The sequence below is a fragment of the Styela clava genome, chromosome 12, assembly GCF_964204865.1.
Source record: "Styela clava chromosome 12, kaStyClav1.hap1.2, whole genome shotgun sequence".
Taxonomy (NCBI): Eukaryota; Metazoa; Chordata; class Ascidiacea; order Stolidobranchia; family Styelidae; genus Styela; species Styela clava.
In genome coordinates this window covers 18,540,224-18,549,056 of record NC_135261.1, presented here as the reverse complement: position 1 = coordinate 18,549,056, position 8,833 = coordinate 18,540,224, and positions in this window count along the sequence as shown.

The window sequence follows — 8,833 nt, the reverse complement described above, 5'->3', positions numbered from 1 at the left end:
CCTTCTGTGATGTAGTCAGTTCGGGAGAGTATGCAAGTTCCCCCTTTTTGTCCGCAGGTACTATGATGATATCCCTTGCTGCTCTTTGTTCTAGTTCCAAGGCCTCGACTTCGTCTTTTTTGAGATTGGAAAATGTACGTTTCTTTGATATCGTTTTCTGGATTTCCCGTTTTAGAGTGTTAGCGAGTGATCTAAGTCAGAATTTCTCCAAGTAGGCGGTGTCCATCTACTTGGAACACGTAGAAGTTTGCTCACAATTATTGAAACATACCTATTATTTTCACTAATATTTTAAGTAGAAAAATTTTGAAGGTCGCGATTTGAAAGAGAATCTTAGCCTAACACGTTGATATTCTTCCATGTTTGCCAAATTACATTTATAGTACATTCAATTGACCTTGAAGACAAGTATACCGGTTCCGAGTTGCTTCTGAAGTAAGATGGCCATTCTAGTCGTCATAATTAACCATTTGACAATGGCATTTCTTATGACGTCACAGATGAAAAGTTGTATTCATTCGTCGAAATTGCCGGCCAACTCAGCTTCGCTTCAATGGCCGTTTCTATTTACTGGTTAACATTTTTCGTCCGTCAAGCTCATTAATGCCCTACTGCTCAGTTCCAAGCTGTACTAGAAGAACAAATGACATTGTAGGATTGTTGCAGAGACATTTTAAAGCGTCACATTGGCGTAACACTATAAAATCTTCGAAAAAATGACCAAAAATGATTATACGTTGTGTGTGTGGTCAAATTTAACGCATTGGATAGTTTTTATGCTTAATATCGTTATATATTTAGATAGCATAAAGTTCAAAACCCACCCTTCGGCTTCATTCTAGCCATTATAACAGCTGACTTATTCGATTCGGTACAACACGACGAAAATTTCCCATAAGACTCCATTGTTTCTCGTTTTCCAAATATGGCACAAGATGGCGTCCATGAACTTGTTTAACATTAGGCAAGTTGGTTGCCGGCCCTTGCCTTGGACCACCCTGAGATAATCAATGAAATGCATATTCAACCAATTTTTTGTTCTAAAAATACATATTGTAGTCTTTATTACATTGTTGCAGATCTAGGGGTAACGTAAGTATATAAACTAACCAATGTAAAGTTGGTTATGTTCAAGCAAATTCTTAATTGTGCCAAAATGAATTTTACTCTTTGAGATTTTATCGTAGATCTTGGAATTTTTCTAAAAACGATTTCTCAACAATAATTACAGGTGGCACAATATTATCAAAACTTGTTATAATCGGGAATTATACCACTCATTTTAAGCTGCAGTATTTTAGGATAGTTATGCTTTTATTTTATCGAGACGACGCAAACTCGAAATACCCTCAGAACAAATAAATCAGGCGCTCTAGAAGTATGAGTACCAATATGAAGGTAACTAATTTTTTTCGACTATTCCACATCAAATTGTGTAAATAGACTAAAACCTATGAGCAGGGGTATATTCACTTGGGTAACACAGAGAGTCACTGAACTCTTAATAGAACTGAAATACGGAAAATCGGAATAAAATTATGGCCTAACCCTAACCTGGTACACATACTACGAAAGTACCATAAATTAATATGTCTCTCAAAATGCTCGCATCCGCGTGGATTGGATATTTTACATATATAGCAGAAAAATTATTATCCAAAAAGTTAAGCTCTTTACACGAGTGGCTTATCGCGGCGAATATTTCAGAATCTGTTACATAAAAATTTTCGAATTCTAATTTTGACCTCCCCGTCCCCTTTGAAAATATTGACTGTGCCACTGGACGCATGCATTTTAACGTAAGTCTAATCGAACCTTCTTTTATGACAGGGGTCGGCAACCTACGGCCCGCAGGCCGGATCCGGAGCACTCTAATCCGGCCCGCGACGCTTCACTAAATTATAGTAACAAAACATCTGTTTTAACGAATATATTCTTTAGACTAAAATATATTATAACCTAACAATTATATATTTCACAATTACTCGTTTAATGAGCATATAACTTAATTATAATTAAGCAAATGGCAACAAAACGCAGCAAAGTTGATGCTAAGTGCAAAGGGTTCAATGGCGCTGAAAATATTCAAATGGAATTTTATGAGATGCAATGAGGAAATAAATCTATATTCTATTCAATAAATGTATCACTGCTTGATTTTTATTATAAAAAGTACCATCCGTTCTGTTTTTCAATTTTTTAAAAATCTGTGCGGCCCGCCAATGACTTGCAACCTTAATTTTGACCCGCGAGCGACAAAAGGTTGCCGACCACTGCTTTATGACATTTTCTGGCGGAATAATATGCAAAACCCTAGGTAATCATGCCAAGATAAGTATTTTGCAAGCCTTCAAATTCGGATAATATGAATGAATCCATTCTCTGAGTATTAATCGATTTTCACAAAGTAGACATCCTTCAAGATCTTTCTATGGCTTAATCATAGAGCAGAAGTTGCAAACTTTCTAATACTTTCAAATTTACAACGTATCGTGGACCTAAACATTACAATTTCACAAAGTAGGGTTGTCCCTTCATCCATTAATTCCTTTGCGTTCGCTGACAAAAAAGGCGTCGGAAGTTCGGAACAGATGATCAGTCGAGCGTTTACTATCTGCATCATAGCAATGGGAATTTTGATCAATTGCCAAAGTATCAATGGTGGATTGCAGTGCGAGAAACGCTTGACTAATGTTTTCCTTAACGACAAATTTAATTCTGCCGACTCTTCGTCTATTGAGTTCCCTCGGGTTGGTGGCCTCGATCGAGAATTCATTCACCCCGGAAGGATTATCTCGGTATGTGAACACCAAAGTAGTCACTTTGGTGAACACGACATACGACACTCACTTTGGACACGACAAAACATTTTCTCATTTGTCGCGGTGGTGTGGCTCAACGGGCGAAGCGTTAGGAATACGCTCGCCACCGCACCTCTAACTACTCTGCGTGGGTTCGCAGGTTCGAATCCCATGCAGGGATGGTTATGTGCGAGAGGATTGCTGGACTCCTCGCCGTCGTTGGGTGGTTCACGTAACCGCTGGTCGGTTACGGCTTCCTCCACCACCAAGTCCATGCTTCCGAAAACAAACAATACAGTAAAACTAATCCCATACCCGACTTGGAATGGTAACCGGACGAGAGGCCGTGGTTCGCCATATGGATAAGCCGTCTTATCGGCTTTCCTCTCCCCCGGGATAAATATGTAAATCCTATCCTTAATAATGCATCCGCTGTGGCCGATCTCGTGTGCAAAACTTGTACCCGAGATTTAGGTCTGGAATTTTGAAGAGGGTCCTTACCCTTGTAAGAAAACCTTGGTTACCATTCCTGAAACCCGACAATTAGCGAGAAATTCGAATTCATATCTTGAGTAACGGCCCATACATTTCGACCAATAAATTAGGGGTAAGAAAAATAGAATGTCCATTATCTTCGTAGTTTTTTTTTTCTCTATCAATCTTGCACATTGCACAAATTATTCTCCTTGTCATGCTATTTCATCCCAATTATTTTTTGGGGGTGATACGAGTTTAACTGAGGTTACCAGGGGTCAAACAGTCACAAAATTCCAACGCGATTCCATTTAACTATGTAATATGCACACTTTTTTCTGGTTTTTGACTTCAGTTAGGGAAAACATGGCGACCAGCAGAAACCCCGTGCATCTGTCTACAGGAGGTGATGACCAGACAGTCCTAGTAGACGATTCAAAATGTATAATCTGCAAAGAGACTTCTCCTGAGAAAATAGTAGGAACCGAAAATGACCGTAAACGGGTATGGGATGCAGGATTAATTAGAGATGACGTTGTAAGCAGGCGACTGGAAGTTGTTGGTCAGAGTAAATTTGTCTATCATATGAGTAACTCATGCTACAAAGCATACACGATGAAATCTCATATTGAAAGGATTTTAAAAAGCATATCAGCTGAGAGAGAGAGTTATCAGAACCGTTCAGGTAGTCTACCACGGCCCAGGTCAAGTTTCAACAGAGCCATTTATGAGAAAAACTGCGTTGTGTGCGGGTATGTTAAACATCAAGGTGTTTATGAAAAATATCGAATATCCGAGTTGAATCGAGCAATGAAATTTCTTCGGGCCACAGTATTTAATCAGGATGACGTTAATACCAGAGCTTGTGATTTGCAAGACATACATGCAGTTTTTGATGCAGATTTATACTGCCATAAACAGTGCATTAATAGGTATCTTATCGAATATGAGCGAGTCGTGTACAGTAAAATTGTACATAAAGAGAGTAACTGTAAGAAGGAAGCATGGAAAAAAGTTGTTACCGACATTGAAAAAGGTTTTGAAAATGGTGAAGGTTACGAACTAAGTTAGGGATCAAATGAACAGCTATTATGCCGAAGGTTGTATTAATAACAGAGAGGTGAAAATTCTCCTACTAAACCACTTTGGAAATAGCGTCAGCTTCACAAGGCCAAGGCAAATAAACAAGTCAGAATTAATCTTTAGCAAAGAAGTTAAAACTGAGGACATGGCAGAAATTATCTGGTCAAGTGATCCTATTCGGGAGTGTGCGCGAATGATCAGACAGTCGTTGTTAAAAATAGACTTTGATCTGCAAGACAGATTCTGCGACGCAAATGACCTGAAAACAGCGTGGGACGACGTACAAGTTCACGAACCACTACTTACATTCTTGGCTACTTTATTTAATTTTAATGCAGCAGAGTTTTCTGCAGGTCTCCAATTTCTAGATGATGAAGATGGTAAGCCAAGTGATGATGACAGAGGCATTTCGGAGTATCGATTTGGACAAATGCATTGTCTGTTCCATGTTATGTATTATGATTTACATCGTGGTAGACGAAGAATTCCAATCCATATTATAAATAGCCAAGCCATATATGATGCTTGTAAAAGTGCAACCCTTCTAACTAGCTTCAATCGAATTGGCTTGTGTAGCAGTTATGATGAGCTTATGCGTCACCAAAACGACATGGCTCCATTCATTGTTGAGAGTAGCTCAGACAAAGTCCCTTTTCCGAGCAACTTTGACAAATGAATGTTTACAATAGCTACTTTTGATAACTTCAACATGATGAAGCGAATCTCTCCGGACTAGGTGGAAGTCATGACACTGTGTCAGTTATGTTTCAGGATGACGGGAAGGATATTGGTCGAAAACCATTTCGGTCGGACACTAGTGTTAAACATGGATCCCGCATCTTTGCATTTGATCTGAAGTTACCAAGCGCTGACAGAATTTTATAAGCCTACAAAAAAAACATCTCTCTTTGCCGACTACCACGTTTCATCCGTCACAACGCTAGATCACGATATGTTCAATGACGTAAAATCAAAAGAAATAGCATGGCACCTGTGTAGAATGGATTTATCAAAAAAAAATCCGTGTCACGTAAATCTCCGACCCGAGAGTCAAAGTATGCCAGTCTAGAGTGCCGCGAACTCTGTGCTCAGTGTCAGTGACATTCCTTTGAAGCGCGTGGGATTTCTTCCAGTGCTTCCCTACCCAGTTACTGAGTATGATTCCGTATACACAGCGATGAAAAATTTTCAGGATGTTCTTTCACATCTAGACCAATCAAAACTCCCTGTCACTTGTGATGAGGGTGTCTATCGTATACCACGAAAAAGACAGATGATCCGTCCACAGGAGTTTAGTAACATCGTGCTATGTCTTGGATCTTTTCACATGGCAAAAGTTGGACTATGTTGTATTGGAAAATACGTAAGAGGAAGTGGTGCAGAGAACATACTGATCGAGAGTTGTGTTTTTGGCATTAATATAGTGCAGTCTATCCGGACTGGAAAAAATTATGTCCGATTGTTGAAAGGAATGCAGATGTTAAAAGAAATGTTTTCAAGGCTTGAGTAGGAAGCATTCTTTAAGCAGAACGGAATGATAGCTGAATATGAGAATGTTCTTAATAGACTTCAACTTTTGAAGGAAAAGGTCGCTTCAAAGTCAGCATCTAGTGTTGCACATCTACGCAAATGCCAAGATGAGATCAGTTTCTCTCTAGCTGATGAATTTCAACAATTTGTTTGCAGATGCAGTGAGGAAAGCGAATCTTTCAAGTGTTGGGATACTTTTCTATAATTGGTTTCTTGTCTTGAAAACCTTATCCGGAGTGATCGAGGAGGTAATTGGAGTTTACAAGTTCAAGCCATCCAAGAACTGTTGCCCATCTTTGCTGCATTTGACTCGATAAACTATCTTAGATGGTGCTCCATATATCTCGAAGATATGCTGCGTCTACCTATAACAGCTCCAGAAGTGTATTCAGCTTTCATGCAGGGACGGTTTGCTATGAAACGAACCAACGGTGGTTTCAAATCGGTTGGAGCAGATCTAGCATTAGAGCAAACGATCAACAGGGCACAGAAGAGTGCTTCAGGAATCATCGGCAGTTGAAGAAAAAAAAACTTTGTGACGAAATGGGAGCTGACATATCATGAAATGCTCGCTATTACCAACCTCCATCGGGAGCTTGCTGGAGTTGGGGGTTCCTCATATGAATCAGAGGTGAACAGAGCATTTAGTAAAGCAGGAACTTTATTCGAGGAAAATAACATTTAATCTATCTTGAGTGTCGTACAGAAAAACGAAAATCCGTTTGAAATGCCACCTAAAGAGAAAAGGCTGCACAACATCCTCCGTAATGAAATTATGCCCATCGAGATCAGAGAACAGCTTCTCAATGTAAAAAAAATTGCTGATGGGGCATACAAAAAACTTCCGAACTGAAAGATTCATAAATAAAACAGTCCTACTTTCTGACACTATTCATCGCACTAACCCGAAAACATTTACTTCAATTCACTGCGAGAAAGGTGTACAGAAACTGAAGGCAAAGTCGGCAATTAAGAAAGAAGATGCCCACATGAGACGGAGCTTGCAAATCGCACAGGAGAGAGGTATTTCTGGAGAGGACGAGCTACTTCAGTATGATGTGTGTACAAAGTCTCCTTTGTTTGACACAGAAAGATTTATGACCAAACCAATAAAGAGTGCCATCGTGCGCGAACTGGAACGATATTTGGCCCCTGATGACTCAAGTAATCCGGATTTTAAAGTTTCAAGTGATACCTACCTTGAATGTCTAATTCACAAAGATGCCCTGGAAAAGAATTCGTTTTCATCTTCGTTGCAAGTCATTGTGAGCCTTTTCTATGGACTTGCTGGAAGCATTTCCATTCCTTGTTGGTCAAGGGCGTCTGATGCAACAGTGCAGTTATCCGACGTGCTGAGTAATGGTCTGGAGAAAGTGATAGGATAAGGCAGAAGCCTATCTAACTCATGTTTTGCACACGAGATCGGCCACAGCTGATACGCTATAAGTACAATAGGGAATTTTTTCTGGGTCAAGGGTCGGGGAACGGTACCGGTATTCGAAATCCGGCCCTTTTTTGGTAAAAAAAATTGTGAATGTTTATTGCCCATAAATTTTTGATTCAGATACTGTCGCAAATACCGGTACAAGTTACATTTTTTTATTAAAAATATTCGTTCTCCAAATATGACGTCACATACGGTAGATTACGGTACCTTCAGTGAGGATTTTTTGTTTCGGGACTGGGATTATTACTGTGTCTTAGATTTCCTTTGTCTCTGTTATTACGGTGATTCGGCAATGCAAGTAAGGTAGGTATGGCACCATCAACGACCTTTTTGTTAAAGGTATGGATGATGGCACGGTGTACGGTACCGGTACCGCACCAGTCTACAAGTGCAGAAGTGGTGGTATCAGATCCTGAGATCTTTATTGTCAGAATGTCTGGACGTCACCATGCCTCTGTACCTGTACGTAGACTACCTAGGCCTACTTCCTTATTTTTGACTTCTCGACTTGTTTAAAATAATTGGATGAAGGCAGAATGACTGAATGATGAGATAAAGTTTTCATATTAATACATTGGGAGATGAAAGCTGATTACCGTATATAGTTTAATCATGTGGTTAGGTACGCAGCATACAAACTTTGCCATGACCAGAAAACTTTGTCCACTTCACATCGCAATAAAATTGTGTTAATTCTATTCAATCAAGTATGATAACTCGCCGGACGAATTTTGCACCAAGAAGGACTTTTAGCATTGTTTGACCCCAGATTCTGAAATTGGTTGAGTCCCAAAGTCGAAGGTTACGTCTTGCTTTTGTGCAGTCAGACAGTGGGAACATTTGCTTCTGACAGTCTGATGCATGGGTATCTTTTGCAACTCTATCAGCGCTAATTTCTAGCTTCGTAGAAATTCATTCCAAAATTATTTTGCATGGTTTCTTTCTGAGTTATGCTGTATTTTTCTGTTCCACGTAGTTTTCCCCTGTTTCAAGCTCTCTTCTCTGTTTTGCACTGTATTCAATAAGTAGTAATACTGTAATACCATTCAATGCAGCCAATGACTGAATGAGAGCATTTGTTTGTGGAGATGAGCAGAATAAATTCTGAAGAAGTAGTATGATCTGAATCTCTTTTCAAATTTTGTGATTATGCAAAGTGTCTATACTACGGTACTAATCTACTTTTTATACTAATCATGACTGTTTAAAACAATATCAATCAATATATCGGTGGATAGTTACTGATAATTATATTTTTAGGTTTATAAACAACTTTTTAGAAGTGGAAAGTTTGTTCTTTTGATCTAAGTTCTAAGTTACGATTAATTTTTTAAAACAGTCATTCAATCACTGTAAACCGAATGTATGCTCAATTTAGACTATATTGATTTCCTATTCTTGGCATATAAAGTCAGAAAGTTTTGGCATGCTCATTCTGTTTTCTACTTGGTATAAAGAAGCGAAATACATATTTCTTTTTGCTCAATATTGCGTTACT